This window comes from Halyomorpha halys, unplaced genomic scaffold, assembly GCF_000696795.3.
Source record: "Halyomorpha halys isolate HHAL.00 unplaced genomic scaffold, Hhal_1.1 Scaffold185.1, whole genome shotgun sequence".
NCBI lineage: Eukaryota > Metazoa > Arthropoda > Insecta > Hemiptera > Pentatomidae > Halyomorpha > Halyomorpha halys.
In genome coordinates this window covers 342,039-362,152 of record NW_027106126.1, presented here as the reverse complement: position 1 = coordinate 362,152, position 20,114 = coordinate 342,039, and the positions used below count along the sequence as shown (strand labels likewise).

The window sequence follows — 20,114 nt, the reverse complement described above, 5'->3', positions numbered from 1 at the left end:
TTACGCTCATTAATTTGTTCGTCAATTTGAAACTAAACATATCAATTGGTTAATATTTATGGGATTCTATTTAATATGGAATTAAGTACCTTTTTTTTTTTATTAACAAGTCGATCAGCAAATAATTTTTTTTTCTTATCTAATCTTTTGCCTAGAAATTATTAAGCTAGTTCTTTCTTTTTTTTTAATATAGTGAAAATATCTATCCCTGTCGAAGCGAAAGTGGCTAGAGTAGAAGATCTTTATTAACTGAGACCATTCTGGAATTCGCCAAAAAAAAAAATAAAGCCAAAATTCCCATTAGGCAAATCCGAATTCAGAAGGCGGATTACATCACGAAAGGTCTCACTTTTACCTCGGAAACGTGACACAATCAAGAAGCGTTAAGAAACCGGTCCAGTACAACGAACTCATAATAATGCAAAACGAGTGTTCTTTCGGGGCAGGTTCTAGATCGAACGGCAATTTCAACGCGGGTAGTACGCGTTAAAAGCTAAATAACAGAGCTCTCGGAGAGATATCAATTACAAGACCGCATTATATTAATCTTCCTTGATTGCTGCTTACATATAATCAGAACCGCGGAATCCATTGTGTTCACTTGAATATGCCTGGGCAACCTACCAATGATATAGTTAGTTCGGATTACTAATAACACAATGCGATTGCATTTATTTTTTTATTTACACTTGTCCTGATTATTAAGAATCAACGATTCATCACACTGTTTAAGAAATAATGATTAGTCAGGCCTCCAGAAGTATCTCATCTCTATTTCGATTTAGTTATTCAACAAACCAAAAGATCTCTCATCCAACTCTTTTTCAGTTACGTCGAATTGGGTTACGAATGAAATTTCCAGGAATCATTCTCCTCTTGTTGTCCCCCTTTAAATCGTTATTTAACAACACGTTTGTCTTCTATTGACTAGATTGCTTCTTCTTGAAATATAACAATTAAGTACTATTGGAAGTTTATTTAAAGTCTATCAGTGATTAAGAAGAAAACATTGGTTTTGATTTTTTTTTTCTTTGTTAATATTTTACTGAGGATAATTTTGCATATGAAATTGCAGACAACATACTCTAGTAAATCTGTCTTTTTTTTGTAGTAAAATGTAAAGGAAAAAATCAAATGAATTCATGATTTTAGATTCTTCATGACAATAGTCAGATTTTATTTTCACTTATTTACTTATATTAACATCCGAAATAAAGAAATTATTTTTTTGAAATGTCCAAGGTAAAATTTAATCTAAAATTAGGATGGTTAGAGTAAGGTTGTGTGAGGTGAGCACCAGTTTATTTTTTTATTCAAATTTAATTTTAAGAGAAAATGTATAATAGGTTTGAAGATAGAAAATTAAATAAAAGGATATTCAAGACGAAAAAATATCTTTCATGTTTTCAGCGTTTCATTCCTTCGACGGTAAGGTTCTTAACCTACATCAGCTATAAGCACGAACTAGATATCATTTCATTTATTATAAACTCCCTAACCACCCCTACCCACAAGTTTCTAACCTTGCTTCCTCTTCCATTCCTGACTGAAGGGCCTGTTAAGAAGATGGCCACGAGACCTTCTAATGTATAAACGTGTTATGTATGAGAGGCACCAGCTGGAATTTTTTAACTTAAAGTATGTTCTTTTGTCGGTGTAGCGAGAGGGGCGAGAAAGAGCAAGTTGGTCACAACTCACCAGAGGACAGCACCTCGAGCCTCACCAAAGCTCCCAAATTTACATATTACTTTATTTTTAATATATCATTTTTATATATTAATAATTTCTGCATATAAGACTTAACGATGTTGATAAAATTATTAATAAACGATACCAAAACAATGAACGGAACTATCTTAAGTAGACATGTACCGACCGCTTCTCGGTCACAGCCACATGGACTAGGCCTATAAATAAAGGGGCTCTAAATCCCCTCTTCGATCTTTGATCTAAAGCCAGGTCTAGTCATAGAACTGGTTGCGTACACTCTACTTAAGATCGAAAGGTTTATTGCTAATCGAATCTCACAAGAGTTTTTTTTTGTACGCCTATCCAAGATGATGGCCTATCTCCTTCTCTCCAGCAATCTTACTCCGACCGCTTCTTCTCGGCAACTAAGACTGTAACCTTATCCTTAACGATTACACTGGCCCGTCCGCTTCATCTCGGTAACCAGTGTAGTTGATCCCGTCTCTCCCCAGCTCTAGTCCGCCCGCTTCATCTCGGCAACTAGAGCTGAACCTAGCCTTATCCCCTTACTGTTCCGTCCGCTTCATCGCGGCAACTAGTAAGCTGCCTCCTATCTTTACAGTTCTAGTCCGTCCGTTTCATCTCGTCAACCAGAACTGTTACTCTACCTCAGAATCTCTCATACCTAGACCTCCTTTACCTACAGCAGTGCCCCTGGCACACCCCTTCCTTTCTTACCTATTATTGAATACGCCTTGTCGAGGGCCTTCTTTAAAGTGGATATCAGGCTGGAGAACGGAGATCGGAAGTAGGGAGGAGTTAGAAGTAGAGGGAAGAGAAGAAGCAAAAAGGAGCAGGAGAAACGGAGGACATCACTTGAAGACCGATGGGAGAGAGTTTAAGACAGTCTGGGAGGAGAGACCTTGGGGAGAACACTGAAAGACCGTCGAGGACAGTTGAAGACAGTCTGGGAGGAGGAGTAAAACAAGTAAGATCTTTTCTGTTGTAATCTGAATGGCAATAATAGAATTAATAACATAGAGTCAGTATAAATATCAAAGATCCCAACTGATACTTCCCAATTCATAATATAACAATTAAAGGAAACAAGTCTACCATGCTCTCACATAATATTATTCTTACTAATAATTAAGAATGCCTGCATGCCACCTCATATATAATAGCATAGTAAATTGGTGAACTCCATACCCTTGGAAAAGAACTCCAATGATTAATTATAGATATTCGTATCTAGCATACCATGACACCATGGCATCTGGTGTTTGAATTAAATGTAGCGCATACATTTCAGTCGGTTCCCATCAGGAACCGATAGAGATAAATAATACTAATACATAAATAAATAGAATATAAATATATAATACAAATACATTAAAATATGAGGAAATTAAATATATGTGTACGGGGAACCCCTAGTCGGGCATAGAACCCCTGAAGTCCCGTACACGGCAAACGTAATTACGGTGTTACCAAACGGTAGTTTCTCTACACGTGTGTATCACTTCATTGTAAACTTAGATCAAATCAACTGGATGTAATATAATGTAATGTAATGTACATAACTGTATACAACTGTACATAATATGTACAGTTGTATACAATTATTTACATTTTAATAAAGATATAACATAAAAAAAAAATAGTTTTTGAATACCTGATGTTTATACTGGATTGTATAGCAAAGTATTCATACGTAACCGTAAGCTTTGCATATCAAATGAAAAAAAATCATTTATTTATACTCTTAGAAAATAAAGATAAAAATTTCAGACTTTTCTGACTGGGTTATAAATGCAAGATATGAAAAAAAAAAAGAGAAAAGAAAAAGGCAAACAAATATTGTGAAAAGTAACACACTTTCACAATGGTGGCTTAACCATATTTATAAGGAAATGAAATGAATGCATGTTGCTGATCAAGTTTCGTAATGTGAGGGTTGGTCTAAGTCGGTATAATATTATAAGTATAATTATTATGTGTTTTGTGTTTTATGTTATTAACCGTTCCAACATAGAAATGACAAGAAAGTTGTACTGCCCTATGTTCTAGGCAGGCGTTTTTATTAAGTATGTACTTCCAAAAATATTACTATTACATAATAAAACAAGGATTTAAAAAAACAAAAAAAAATAGATGTGAACTATTGATTACCCTAATACTAAAAAAAACATAAAATTATAACCAACAAAGATCATTTAAGAATGAAAGAAGAAAAGAATACAAACTAACAGAATATAACTTGACTGGTAATGATTCCTTCATTTTCGTTTAATATTTAACTAGAAAGTATGAAAAAAAATCAGCTTTTACAAGAAAAACTAAAACGGAAGCGTTGAACCCTATTCAGGAATAAACCTCCGTCAATTAAAGTCTTTAGCAGCGAATAAGGCTCTCATATAAAAGATAAAGTTTTTAATAGATGTCAGTTCTAGCTCATCCTAACCTTATTTAGACTTATTGAAGTATTTGCCTAAGGAAAAGAGCTTATTTTAATGAAGACAAATGAATATTGCATTTAAATATGATAATTAAAATATTATCTGAGTTAAAACCCACTACATTCCAACAATGTCTAGGTATACAATTATAAACAATGAATACAACATAAAATAAAATTTTCCCAAGCTTGATCCAGCGACTAGAGAAAAAAATGTAGGGTCTGCAAAGTTGTCTAATTTATTTATTATGATCGACTTTTTATGATTTTATTAAATAATTGCTAGCACCCTCACTCCTCCACATCCCTATCCTCCGCAAGTGGGAGGAAGAGCTCGGTTCGGAATTCCCCAGGCTGAATGTAAATATTGTAAATAGGAATGATTGTGCTTAAGATACTATGTTACTTTTTTATATGTGTAGGAGTGGGGTGTTCATCAATGGACTATTAACTTCAAGGATCCAAGTTCAAATCCGGTTGTGGCAGATAATTATTCTCTGTTACCTGTAGCTGTTGATTAAGCTTTGTGGGTTCGGTAGCACTAAGGGATCCATCCAGCCTCATAAAGTGGGTACCCCTAATTAACTAAATTAAGTAATTTAATTTTTTTATTTTATTTTTGTATTTATTTGTTCTCTTCTATTACTTATTATTTAATTTATATATTTGTAAATATGGTGTGAATGAGCTCTAGCATCCAAATTACTATTGTATAAAAATATGACAGATTATAATATTACAAGATAATAAAAAATTAATAGTTACTAAACCATATTTTCACCATTGATTTTCAATAAAAGTACACATTTTCAACACCTTGCAAAGTAAAAATAAATAGTTTTCTTTAATTTAGTTTTAGAAAAAAAGGATCAAGAGTAAAGAGCCTATTCTATATTCATATTCTAGAGAGAAATGTTTTTGTCAATTATACAAATAATGTAAAGGAAAAATATTTGTTCTACACAAACGTAGTCAATATTATATTTGACATATTGCATCAGGTAGGAAAAGACAGAATAAATGTTTTAAAACACAATTTACCAGTGTTAAAAACTTTTCGTTCAACAAATGGGTGAAAAAACTCGTATCAGATTCTAGAAAGTTACAAAAACGCAAAAAAAAGGGTCAATTTGTCGTAAAACTCAAGGCCTGTTTTTATACATTTTTTCTAAAAAAAAAAAAAAGTGTAAAGACGTATTAAAATTTTAAACATTTATCACTTTCGTAAGTATTTACAAAATCATTATTTTTCGGGAAAACGAGATCCTTGTTCGAACGTCCACCAAATCTAAGGTTTCAGTCAGCATATTGGAACGGATGCATAAAGTGTAACTTTATTACATTTACGTTTTTGAACCTAAAAACCTTACCTTTTTATCATATTTAAGTTCTATCTCTTTTTAATTTGAAATTTAAAATGCATTCAATAAACAACATTGTCTTATAGACATGTATAGCAAAATGTTTCTTTTGGTTCAAGAAATTATTTTTACATTGTAGTTCAATAGAGTTCAAGGAATTTCCTGTCTAAAACATGTTCAAGGTTATGCATGTGTCATTACCTAGCCAATTATGAGAAAAAATAAATTTTTAGACTTTTTGGATTTAGATGGTCCTTGGTATTGTTATAGTGATTGGATGAGGTGATTTATTATTTTTTTTTTTTTTGGCAACCTCTACACCAACGAATTCGTTTTTTTAAACTGTGAATTTTAATAATTAATTTTTTCTCTATCATTTATTCATCCTAAGTTTTAAAAGAATATAAATTGCAGATTTAACCGGTTCATCAATTCAGTGAACAAATCTTACGTAAGCGGACACACACAGGACGATTGCTCGAGGCAAAATTCCAAATGGTGCTCATTTATCCACTAAATGACCAATCCATCAAATATCTGAAGTTAGAAAGCTCAATCACGAACAGGCTGTTACTGGTAAAACCGGTTCAATAACACGTTTCGGATCTAATCTGAGGGAAGAAAGAATTAAATACATCTGGAGCATTTTAATGATTTGTCATCAGCTGATTTAAGGTATTTATTAAATTTGTAAATTTACAGGTGATAAAATAAATGAAAAGTTCGAAATAATATAATTTTCTAAGAGTTGTAAATTTTTATACATAATAATTTATGGGGAATTAAAAACCCATTTCTCCTTAATTATTGGATGACTTTTCGGACATATCAATTTTCCTATTTAATTCCTTCTGTTCTTGTCAATTCGCCGACAACTTGAATTTCACTGGACTATACTTTCTATTCTAGGTGGTATTTAATGTTGCTGAGAATATGACAAAAATATGTAGTTCAAGAAAACTCTGGTTGTCAGCGAATGGACTCTGACACTAGATTTGAAAATGGACTAAGGAGTATGTCTGAAACATCATATTATTTACCTTGTTGCGTCAATGACACAACTTTAAGAAAGTATACAAAATAATTGGGTGTCTTCAGCTACTCTAGTACACCTGGATAGCTTTAATTGGACAATTATTTAATCGCTAATTAAATTAGAATTGGTCTTATGCCAAAATCGTACTGGTTATGATAATTTTTTTTAATGCATTCAGCGGTCTCTTGTATGATTTGCACTTCTTTTTAATCAGATTACGGTACGAAAATGGAAAATAAATTCACATTTTATTCCAATATAATATACATTTTCACTAAATAAATGTATTTTTAGAAAAATATTGTGATCCATTTTTGTATAATGTGTGTCAGCGCCAATAGTCAACAACAAGTACCATGCCGAACCCATTAAAAAAAAATTATGTAATAGTATAGTGTAAATTAGACTCAACATTTTTTCTTAACTATAAATCTTAACGCTCCCTTGAGACTAGTTAATATTGCTTAAACAAATACAATTTTATCCATTTTAGTAGCAAACATTTTTATTCCTTTATAAGTCCGACGTTTTGGTCAATTCGGTCGTCTTTCAGGACAATTGGAATCAAGAACGAAATGAAGAATCGATTCTGCCTAAGTCATATTTTTATTAGTCCTAATTAGTCAATTTTTCGCTTTGTCAATTTAAATTGATAAATTTTACTGTTTACTGTGATAAATAATTTTAATTTTCAATTAATTTTAGTAAAGAAAATTAAAATTATTTATCAAATTATCAAATAAAATTTATCAATTTAAATTGACAAAGCGAAAAATTTACTAATTAGGGTAATTTTAGGATTGATATAAATGACTTGGGCAGAATAGCCTGCATGAAGTAGTTTTTTAAATGATTTGGTTCTAAAATTGTATTAAGATTGTCCTTTAAGATGGCCGAAACGTAGGACTTATAAAGGAATAAAAAAATGTTTTTAAACTAAAATGAAGAAATTTTTATTTATTTAAACAATAAATAACTCTTTATTTGACAAATACATTTAAAAAAAAATTAAATAGAAAATATGTTTATATATTTCTATTTCTTAAAAGTAAGTAAATTATTAATAATTTTTATCTTAGTTAAAATATGCCATTTTCGTTTATAGGCAAGACTTATCAAACGTGGAATATTTTAACAAAGATGATTATCGTAAAGAAAAGTGTAAAAAATACTACATATATAATGAGGAAGATGAATTAAATGATAAGTAACTATCTAGCGCAAAATATCGCAATTATAGCGTGAAATCAGAATCAAGACAAACTGGGATTAAGGAAGAATAAACTTATAGTAGATAAATGCATGTATTTTTTCTGATTTGCATAACATCTTGGCTCAACAATATTGGTTCATTATAATTACATATTTGGATTCATTAGCAATTTATTTATTCTTTGTAACATAAAATAAAAAAAAATATTTCCTAATATTATTTCAAATAAATATTTTCCAGAGTATTGTTGGAGAAAACACTTTCTAAGGAAACCTCCAGAACAGAATATTTGGTTAGAATCCGTTCGATGCTAGTTGATTAGAAGAAAAGTCCTTTTCATCCTCCCGAACCTTCCTCCCACCCCTTGGCAGTTGTCTGATCTTCCTGGCTAACGAACTGAAACTAGGTTTGGCAATTGTTCTTTTTTTACAAATACTCCAAGACAAAGTCTTATTTTTTTTTTCAATCATTGGAGAAAAGCCTATAATCTAAAAATGAAAAAATCATATTTTTCGGGAATATGAGAAATTATTTTGAACTTGTACTTCCATAATCTGTCCACATTCATCAATCATTTGATAATTCAATGATTCATTTATTAAATTTTTTTTTTAAAGAATTTTATAAATGGTTATAATTTTTATATGAAAAGTTATTATATTCCCAGAACAATGATGGTAATTAATGGTGATTTATTTTATTCCATATCACAGAGGGAAGCGTGAAAAAAGAAAATGTTAATGCTGCAAAACTGAGAACGGTTTTGAAGCAAGGCGCCGAATATTCGATACAATTTGAATAATAAAATTATAAATATAATTTCACGTGAATACGGTCTATATATAATATTTATTTTGGTTTATTCATTTAACTCAACACTGTACATTTAGGTTTATTTATTTTATTTTACTGGTTCCCTATGTAACCAATCTAGCCCGAACCAAATATCACTCCTTCCGTTATAAACTCCCTAACCACTCAAACCCCCTAGTTTCTAACCTTGCATTATCTTCCATTCCTGACAATCCTCCGAGGCGCCTGAAAAGAAGATGGCCACTAGACCAACTAATGTAAAATGTCATTAGAGTGCTAACAATGGGTACTTTCTCTACAGCCTGTAACACTCCAATTTAACTTAGATCAGATTTACTAAATGTATTATAATGTACAATTGTAAATAGCAATAAATAAATATTAAAAAAAAAATAAAAAATTTACTCCCGTCTCTTCATAAACCAATCTAATCATATTTAGATATACTAAAAGCTCTGACTTCAAATTGGGTTTTCAAACCCACTCGTTTCTAACCTTGCTTCCTCTTCAATTCCTGCCAATCCTCCGAGGCGCCTGAAAAGAAGATGGCCTCGTGACCTTATATTGTAAAGTGGTTTTAGAGTTCTACTATTGGGTAGTTTCTCTACATCCTGTATCATATCATTATGTCATTATGATCAAATTTACTGGTTGTATTTTTTATACAGTTGTAAATATCAATAAATAAATAAAATAAAAAAAAATTGGGTTTTATTGGATCAGAAAGAAGTTGTGACTGAACTCTCATAAAGTCATCAATAAGCAATTATATTAAATTAATATTTATAAATTATTATATGTATTATTCTTTATATATTCATATTATTAAATATGTGAGTTTTTAAAAATAGTCGACATTGTTTTTTAAGTTTAAATTTTATAAAATTATAGTAAAGAATATAGATTAAATAAACTGTAATCTGGATAGTTAATTGAATAAAAATTGAGAAACTAATAAATAACTACACAAATCAGATAAAAATAAAACAAAAATTATACATAGCTAACATTTATTATGCAAATTAATTTCCACTGTATTATTTTATTTAAATAATTATATATAACAAATTACATATAAAATACAAAATGTTTACAACAGTCAAGAACTGTTGAACAGTTTGATTTTGAGATTACAAAGTGTGTGAAAAAAAAACTTTCCATGGTAGTTGAGGATAATAAATGACTTATAAATAAAAAAATAATTTTTTACTGTAGTTGAATTTCATATCAATGCCAAAGTATATTCCTCTCGTTAAAGAATATAGGATGAAATGTTAAATCATTAAAATTATTTTATGGGTGATCTAAAGTAATATGACATAAATGATAGACACTAAGCCCACTGCCACTAAGATTGAGCAAAAATATCTGAAAATATAATGTATAATAAATCAGAACTAAGAAAAATTTAAATGAAAGTATATATTAGAATAAGATAAAACCAAAATAGTTTTCAATATGGTAACAATAATTAAGTTAGTAAAATTCAAAATTATACAAGAGATGAAAGGAAGAGAAAAACGTGGATCACAAAAATATAACTTTCCAGCTTTATCTTAAAATTTTTCATTCAATGTTTTATTTTCTCTCCCTTATAGCTTATATTAAATATACATTATAGTCTGTTTTCTGTACAAGAGGTTTCTTCTTACCGTTATTTGTAAACGGATTTATTATGATGAAGATTAAGGAAGCGACATTAAAAGGGAAAAAAAATCCCTAAAAGGAAAAGTGTATAAACACATAACATATAAGTGATTTTATTTTTTATTAACCCAGTTTTTGACCATAAATGAAGAAAATTCCTCGGTCTTTAAAATGCGTTTTTAAACGATGTTATATTCATTACATTAAAAAGAAATATGCCCCACGATTGTTCCTTATTCCAATAGCAGGTTTGTTAAAGAAAAAATATCCAATCAGAACAGGTCGTTTACGAGCAGATTTATTACTTTATGCAATTTATTCCACGTACAATTCAATGTTCTTAAATTTGTGTTCGGGTTTTGCTCAAAGATCCCAAGTTCCGGACAGTACAGATACAAATACAGTTTCAGGTAGTTGGAAAGTATTTGGAGATACAGTTCCTTTCGAGTACGTTGTATCTGACGGACCGCAGTTTCTTTTTGCAAGTTCAGTATCAGTATTTGAAACTCACAAGTACAGATACAGTAGTTGGAAAAAGAAACTGCAAATACTTTCCTCAACAAGTACTTGGTACTGCAGTTGTAAGTATTTAAGATATAAAATACAATTTCTGATTTCTACCATATAAAGGTCCATTTACATATTTCAGGAAATAACGAATATTAAAATGGTGTCAATTATAAGATCGTGACTTATTATAACTTTTCTGATTTCTGACATTTAAGTATCCTTTCGTGTCCTTTAGAAGATGTAGAAAATGAAAATGCTATCCATAGCATTCTCTCCCAATCGATTTATTTTAATAGTTCCGATTTTTAACACATTGGGGCCCCTTCTATTTTTCGTGAGACTGAAAATGTTATTGATTTTAAGATCGCGTATAGATTTATTTTATTTTTACGGATTTTCAAAATATTAGAATCCCATTATATTTCTACAGAGGTGCTGAAAACGAGAATAGAACCAATTTTATGGTCGCACGCTTACCTATCGATTTATTTTAACGTGTCTGATTTCTCAAATATTATGGTTATTAAGATACGATATTAAGATAATTTTCTGCACAAATGAAAATGCTATCAATTTTATGATAGGGCACATAAACATCGACTTATTTTAACTTTTACGATTTCTAGAGTATTACGGTTTCCTTATATGTTTTCAGAGGTGCAGAAAAAGTAAATGCTATCGATTTTATAATAGTGTGCTCATATATCGATTTATTTTAACTTTTACGATTTCTAAAATATCAGAGGCCACAAATATTTATGTGCCCGATCATAAAATCGATTCTATTCTCGTTCTCAGCACCCTTGAAAACATATAATGGGACCCTAGTATGTTGAAAATCGGAAATGTTGAAATAAACCTATAGGGCGAGCATTTTTATTTTCTGCACGTCCTAAATAAACACAAAAGGACCCCTAAATGTCAAAAAAATTGGTAGAATTTTGATTTTCGTCATCTCCTGAAACATGTAAATGGACTTTTATATGGTAGAGATCAGAAATTGTATTTTGTATCTTAGATACTTACAGCTACAGTTCTAAGTACTTGTTAAGGAAAGTATTTGCAGTATTTTTCCAACTACTGTATCTGTACTTGTGAGTTTCAAATAAAGATACTGAACTTGCAAAAAGGAACTGCGGTCCATCAAATACAAGATACTTGAAAGGAACTTTATTTGCAATTACTTTCCAACTACCTTTAACTGTACTTGTATCTGCTGATCAGTTCCTTTTTGTCCAACAGTGGTTCCGGACTTATAGGCGAAAAACCGAAATGAAGACCTATTTGGACGAAAATTTCTAATTTGTTACTTAATTAGATAAATTAGCTGCTTAGTTTCCGCTTTAAGACCGCTCAAAATGGGGTTTTGTTTTGGATTCATATGTAGTACTATACCTCAAAGTTGGAAAAATTTGAAAATAAATTTCGTTTTTTGGCTTACGACCAGCCGTAGGCGGCTCATTCACAACACAACATTTTACTTAACGGAACCAGTATGTTCGGTATTCGTTCGACATATATATATGTTCTTTAATTTTATATACCATAACTGTTTTCGCTATGATGCACTGTTTAGGAGTTATAGGCGAAAAACGAAGAATACCAAAGTTGTTACTTCATTAAATTATTTAACCTAATTAGTAAGTTTTAGAAATGTGTTTCCGCATTAAGTGCGATAGAAAATAATTTTTAAAACTCCTTGCCGATGTTCTATGAGATGTATTCTATGAATCTGGTTCCTTTATTAAACGATACACGGTTCATTTAACACAAAATGTGTAAACTGATTGTTCTAGTGATAAGTGTATTCAACCAAACTTTATATAATAGTGTTAATTACATTTGAATTTTACAGAACTGTTTTATTACTTACAAGTACAAATATGTATACACGTATAAATAATATGAATATATAATAAACAATAAAAATAATAATAAAATAAATATGTATAAATAAATACACATTTCCCTGCACTTCTGCAACCGTAATGAATAGCTTAGTCTAGGTTTAGATTTTGAATTATACATCTTTATAGACAATGATTCCAACATTATGATTATTCAGGTTTGATTCTCAATCGCACGAAATTCATTTGTACCATTTGACATTAGAGTAAAACCTTTAGACATATCCAATATGTACCCAAGCAGAGCATTTGTTGCACAGTACGTAAGTTTTTATAACTAATATAATAATTATATATTGCACACATAAATATCTTATCGGTAAAATAAAATTATAAACAGGAAAATCATTAGATTCAATTTGGTTTTCTCCTTCAATCTTAATCATAGTGAAATTTTAAAATAAATCTATGCTAAAGCATATGAATGGATAATTTGTAAGCATATGTACATAGTTACTACGTTCGTGACGTTACACTGCTGAAAACCGTCTACATGATATGAATATAGCAAAGGACAGGCCTTAAAAAAATTAAAGGTTGTTTAGTATTTTTTTCAAATAAATAATTACATCTTCTTATAAACAATTGTTACATTAAATTAAATCTGTATCACTACAAACCATGAAGGGTCAATGTCGGATTTAAATAATCCGAATTTTTCAGTTAATTTTTGGTTTTATATAAAGTCGGGGTCGGAGGTCTCATTTTCTGATGCCCTCCCCTTTTCGCGGACACCGGAAGACCCCGAAGACGCTGGGACTGAAATGCCGCCCAGCCTGCAAGCTAGGACCTGCCCTGCCCCTACCAACACGCCAGAGTCCAGGACACGTCGGCCAGCCTCTGAGAGAAAACGACGTCTTTTCAGACACCAGGCGAATATTCATGGTCTTCACCGTTTCGCCCATACACACACTTGGACAAGGGAAGCGGGCATAGGACGCGGAAGTGACCCCGACAGCGAAACTTCCAACAGTCACTCAGATAAGCCAATAGAATCCATGAGACCACAATGTTGTGTTCTTATATTATTATAGATAAATAATTTATACTAACACATTAACCATTATTGCCCCTCCAGGGATTAACACTTTTGAACTATAAGGAAATATATGCATGCTAATGAGCAGAAATTCTCACAATTTCAGCCCCCCTTTTCCACACTAATAATTTTAATTATCATAATCGTAAAATACACTCGGGACACCTGCAGTGCAGCACGAGTAGGTCCCGATGTAAACAGTCAGGGATGCAGTACTTTATAAGGAAGTACTGTTATTACGGTTGTGCAAGGAGTTTATTTGGTGAGAATTACTCTCGATCGTCAGATTTTTACCTAATTAAGGGTACCCACTTTCTGAGGCTGGGTGAACCCCGGAGGGCTCCCAAACCCACAGGACTGACTCAACGGCTATATTTAACAGATAATATTATCTGCTAGAGCCGGATTCGAACCCGGATCCTTGGAGTTAGTAGTCCATTGCCTTGCCAATGAGTCTTATAAAAATAAGCGAAATTGATTCTGCAAATATCGTGCAAAGTGATCCTGCTAACTAGGAACCACTTCTTAGCAGAATGTAAACGATTAACCAAAAAAGTATATATATTTTTACAAATTAATTTGTATTATTTTATAAATTACGTTAATAATATATATTTTCAATTTACATCTATGTAATTTATTTTTATAAAAATATTTAGAATATATAGGTATTAATTTTATTTATTTATTTAACGCCTAAGCTCATTTACACAACATGATAGAAGTAATGAGTCTATCTTAAGCAGATAAATCTAAAGCTAATTACTCAAAAGGCATACTAATAAAGATTTCAAATACACATTACTGAAATGAAATAAATAAGATTAAAAAATAAATAAGTCTTATTGTTTTATTTGGATTGCCTTATACTTGAGATTTTTTTTTCATACTTTGCGGTACAACGAAATAGTCACTAAATAAAGATAGTTAACTATCACCTTCTTTCTGACTATATTCCTATATCTATTCATAGAACTGAATCAGCCCTGTTGTCTTATCGGAATACGGTAGCGTTATCTGATAGTAAATTTGTTTCATAATGATAAATTGGTACGGAAGCTACTATTTACAAAATGATATTTCATCTTGAATGTAAAGCGATAAAATATACTGAATAACTTGGATTTGTGCAAACAAAATAATGTTAGGGAACTATGTAAATCGGTAATTAGAAATGACAGAAACCTGTATGCATCTAATAATTAATTTCATAAGTTATGTGATATTGTGTAACTTCTCAATTTTAATTGTTAAATACATTTTATTAAAAACTGTAATAAATCCTACTCATATAAAATTTGTTAGAATGACCATGCAAATATGATTTTAATTTCAATAATTATGATTCAGATATTCACTCGAAATTTAAATTTTTTTTTAATATATTTATTATTTAGACATAGAACTCGCATTTGTAAAACTATTTTTAAATAATGTTTTATCGAATATTTTAGAATATCAGAGTAGTAAAACGATTTATATATATTTACACATCAAATTAAATCAATTTAGATTAATTATGATTTGTTTTAGAAAGTTTATAGTTATTATATCATATATTATTAATTATCTTAAACAATTACTAATTAGCTGTAGAGAAAAGTGATACATTTTTTGTAAGTTATTCATAACTGAAATAAGACGGGACTCTCCGAGATATGAGTTTTTGGTCCCAACTTGATGATTACCCAGGAATGTGTATCGCCTTGGACAATGCAAAGAAAATCCGATATTTTTCTTAAAGAATATGTTTTTATAATTTATTATTAGAACAATTTTAATATTTAAAGTCTACAGATATGTTTTGAATTTTTTTTGTGTGATATAATTGATTTATTTGATACTGTCCATTATATAGTTTTTATATGTATTAAAAAGAAAAAAATTAAACCTCTAACACTAAAATCCATGAAGGGTCAGGGATGCAGTACTTTGTAAGCAATTAGTGTTACTAGACCAACGGTTGTGGAACGAAGTGATTTGGCCAGAATCACTCTCTACCTCCTGATTTTTACCTAATTAAGGGTACCTACTTCATGAGGCCGGATTGCCACCGGGAGACCTCCCAAACCACAGGGACAACTCACGATTACAGTGAATCTGCACAGCCGGATTCGAATACTGCACAGTCGTCTTTTGAGTTAGTAGCACAGTATATATGTGTAGTATTGCCATGTTATGTTAATACAATATAAGGATTCGAAAAATAAAAAATATATTATGGTTGATCATTAGTTGATCGTATAAAATAAGGTATAAGGTACTGTTAACTAATGTAAGCACTGTAACATAGCAATAGAATGGTAATCATAGTTACAAAATATTAGTTATAGCCGTGAAATAGTAATTAGTTAAATAATTCTTTACTATTTTGAGTTCCATATCCTCCCGGGTCATTTTATCCTTACAATTTTTTTAACAATAACTTAAATTCTAAACAAAAATAATCTTTTTAGGACTAAAATAGACAAAGATAAAAAAATTATTTATTTTGGTTTCACAAAATTAAATCATTAATTATTTTATTTTGGATTATCATGTTGCTCTTTGAGGACTATTTATGAATTTCATCACAAATACAATTTGAAATAAGCTAAGCAAATTGTTTATCAAAATTAGCATTACATCTCTCAATGATTTAATGATCAATCATTGAAATGATTTTCCCGCTGCATATTACTGTTAAATTAATATCATATTCTGATTTACACTAAATTCGTTCCACTGAAAAGTAGTTCCGAAATTTTTGCATATTTATATATAAAAATTAAAAATATGTTTTTTTTTCATACACTGTTTTGAGTATGGAGTACTATCGTGTTTTTATAAAACAATATAATGATTTGGGAGCCAAAAATAATAAAAAAATAATTTTGGATCACAATCTATAAAAAAAAAAATAATAATAAAAATTTCTAGGAATAATATCAGCCCACAACAGAGCGGTTCATAATTATCATCTTAACGAGATTAATTAAATTAATATATTTTTAAGAATAACATTAACACTATTTAAGTAAATAAAATTTGCATTAATTTCGTCAGAAGGGAATTCAAGAATTTTTCTATTGTTTTTATTCTACAGAGAAAACAATACTCTTTCTTAAAAGGATCTGTGTCTTTTAATAATTAGAAATTCAATTAAAGACTCCTGACGAGAAACCTGTTTTTAAACAGTCAACTGATCAGTCTAATAGGATTCATAACAAATCTAATTAGCATATAATGGCTGCTTTTATTAAACGTTTTCAATTTTTTTTTTAAATCAAGCTAATGAATAAAACTGTACATTTCATAAATAATATTTCTATTATTTTATTTTTACGAAGTTTAATGTATTTTTTTTTCTGATTATGTGTAATTAAATTAGGTAATAAGTTAACCTTATATGGAATAATAAAAATAAATTTTCACACAGAAAACTATTTGAATTGATCGGATGAGCATTTCTAAATTATAAAAAAATCCAATTATTAATATTTTCAACATGAATAAATTCTACAATTGCCTATATTCTATATGCATAATTTCAATTTTTTTTTTTTTTTCAAAATTCTTTTCTGGAAAACTATTTTTTATAATTATGTATTCAGTTTTATTTTATAAGCTGTTGGCAATGACACTATTGGTAATATGCCCTAGATGTTATAGGTCAACAGTGTTTTATTAATTAATATTTTCAATTAATTGAATACATATTTTTCAACGTAAACTTTTCTTATGGGTATACATTAAAAAAATGAAAATCTAAATGACAATGACTAGTTATATGGTTTTCTATTTTTTTTATATTTACATTTTTTTTCTTATTTTTTAGTCAGTCATTAAAGGGTCAATTTTATTTATAATCTCTCCCAGTAGTTACTAATTGATATTAGTTACAACTTACAAATTTCTAGAGAGAGAATTACTTTGACTGACCTGTTCGAGGGATTACGTCGAAGACTATAGAGACAGCCAATATGAGCTCCTCTCGTCTCAGCAGTTGGGCACCGACTGAACTTGAGGCCGTAGTTCCAGTCCGGACTGGCAGGGGGCGCTCCAGCCGGGTTGCTCGGGGTGGCTTTGTGGTCTTCTGTTACTTATCCACCAAAATAATATACATGTTATCAAAACAATTTAAATCAGAAATAGTTTGTAATTTTTTTTTTACTCTAATTTTGAAAAATCTAGCTTTTATTTTATATGTTGAACATTTATTTTCCTTGCATCAACCAATTGGAGTATATTCTACATATAGGTCACCTATTGATATCGATTCGAACCACTAGATACATTAACCATCCAGCACCTATTATCACTTGTATATGACAACTTTGGGGATGTATATAATATAAATTGATATCTAGCTACTCCAGCGCATCTAGACAGTTATATTTGAACTAATGTTTATCAGTAAAAAAATAATAATTGGTATGTTGCCAGAATCTCACTTGTTATTATCGTTTTGTAGAAGGTGTTCTTAGGATTTAATGACTAGAAAGATTTTCAATTTGTTTTAAGTACAAAAAGTACACATTCTTTTTTTAATTGTATGAATGTTCATTGTTAGTAAAAATATATATTTTTTGAAAATTGTTTGTACACATAATTGCATAGTATTTATTTCACTGCCTATTGTCATCTACAGGTGACACCCACGCCAAATCCAATACAAATATATTCTTAATATGAAATTCATATTTTTGTATAATTTAGACTAAATATAGTTAGAAATAAAAATATTTGCTAGGGACCTTATAGATACTTGAAGGCAAGGGCGGTTGAAGGTGATTGATGGTTTTTCACTCCTTTTTTTAGACCGGAAAATTGAAATTTTAACTTTTACAGAAGCACCAGAATTAAAGGTTTAGGAAAATTAAAACAGGTCCTCACAATTCACCATGTACTTACTGTAGCACCTTCCCCCGTTCATAGCATCAGTTAGGATCACTTCAATTTAGCGGATCCACTGGATAAATTTTGGCTTTTTCAATCTGCCTAGACTATAGAAGCGGTTCCTGAACTTTTTTTCACCACGGAACTCTCGTTGGACTAAATAAATTTGACTTTGTTGAGCAAAAAAAACAAAAAAACAAATGACAGAATCATCCTAGAAGCGAATATCATGCTTAGTATCATGATATTTTTAACAAGAAACCATGATTTTTTTTCATACCCTTCTATGTAGTAAAATATTGATTACAAAGTACAAATATAAATACGAAAAATTATATAGAATGAGTTCTCAACTCTTCTTTTACCCTGAGGTATTCTAAGGTGAGTTTGTTGTACGTCCACTGCTTGCAGAGAGTAGCGCCAATTTGCGCTTTAGTTAAATGTTAAGTGGGGTAAACAATTAATAATTGCTTTGCTTGGCCGCGTTGCAGGTGGTAAACAATTAATAATTGTATGTATATGGGTAAATTATACGTAATACATGGACAAAATATTCCATAGTAAGAGTACGGGTAGAGAAAACTGATATTGTCCAATAATCTCAAATATGATAAAAACTGAATTCCATGTTTGTCGACTTCTAAAAAATTCAGTAATTTTTTTCTTAAAGGCGTGATTTAACAAAAAAATATTATTATTAAGATATAAGACTTAACTGCTGAATTGAGAGTTCATTAACATGTGAACATAACCTGTTTTCTCCTTTACTCGCGAAACCGCGCTTTATTATTCACCTTTTATTTTTCGAGCCAATTTTTATTTTTTAGATTTATTATTATTTTTAAAAAAAAATTATATGTGATCCCATTAGGGTACAGTGTTTTGCTTTAACTATTTTTACCCACCAATAACTCTAACATGAAAAAATAAAAAATGATACCTTTATTTTAATAGTAGTCTTCATGTCGTCTGTGTCATTTTATATAGAGTGACTTGACATCTTCAAAATAAAAATAGAAATCAAGGATCACAAATCAAAAAAAATCCCTATGAATATTTGACCGCTAACGCTTCGTTTAGAAGATATGCATGTCTAATGATTTTCATGATTATGAATAAAATTTAGGTTATAATTAATATATACCGTATTATTTATTTATTGTAACTATAAAATAAAATATTCTCTAAGGAGATGTGTCCGTTAACTGTTTAGGAGATATTCTCATCTAAAGATTTTCATTGTTATGAGTTATTTAGGTTATATAAATATATCAATATGTGTTCCAACTACTTTATTAATGAAATGCAAACATTCACATTCACATTAAATAGGATTATAACCTAGATTTCATTCATAACAATGTAAATGATTAGAAATGCATATCTTCTAAACGAAGCGTTAGCAGTCATATATTCATAAGGATTTTTTTTTATTGATTGCTTAACCTTGATTCGTATTTTTATATCGTAGATGTCAACCTCTGCTTATAAAATGGTCGGACAACACGAACAGTACGATTAAAATAAAGGTATAATTTTTCAAATTTGATAAATTAATGAACT

General features: G+C 29.9%; 1 protein-coding gene across 2 annotated transcripts in view; it reads right to left on the bottom strand.

Moving 5' to 3' along the window:
• The window catches only part of Con (Connectin), a 782,139-nt gene extending 764,474 nt beyond the window's left edge, over positions 1 to 17,665 (bottom strand). The window contains exon 1 of one of the 2 annotated variants that reach the window (XM_014418250.2): positions 17,595 to 17,665. The gene's annotated coding sequence lies outside the window, so the exon portion shown is untranslated. The remainder of the gene's footprint in view (positions 1 to 17,594) is intronic. The other variant, XM_014418253.3, reaches the window with a different exon arrangement.
• Between the last annotated feature and the right edge of the window lie 2,449 nt (positions 17,666 to 20,114).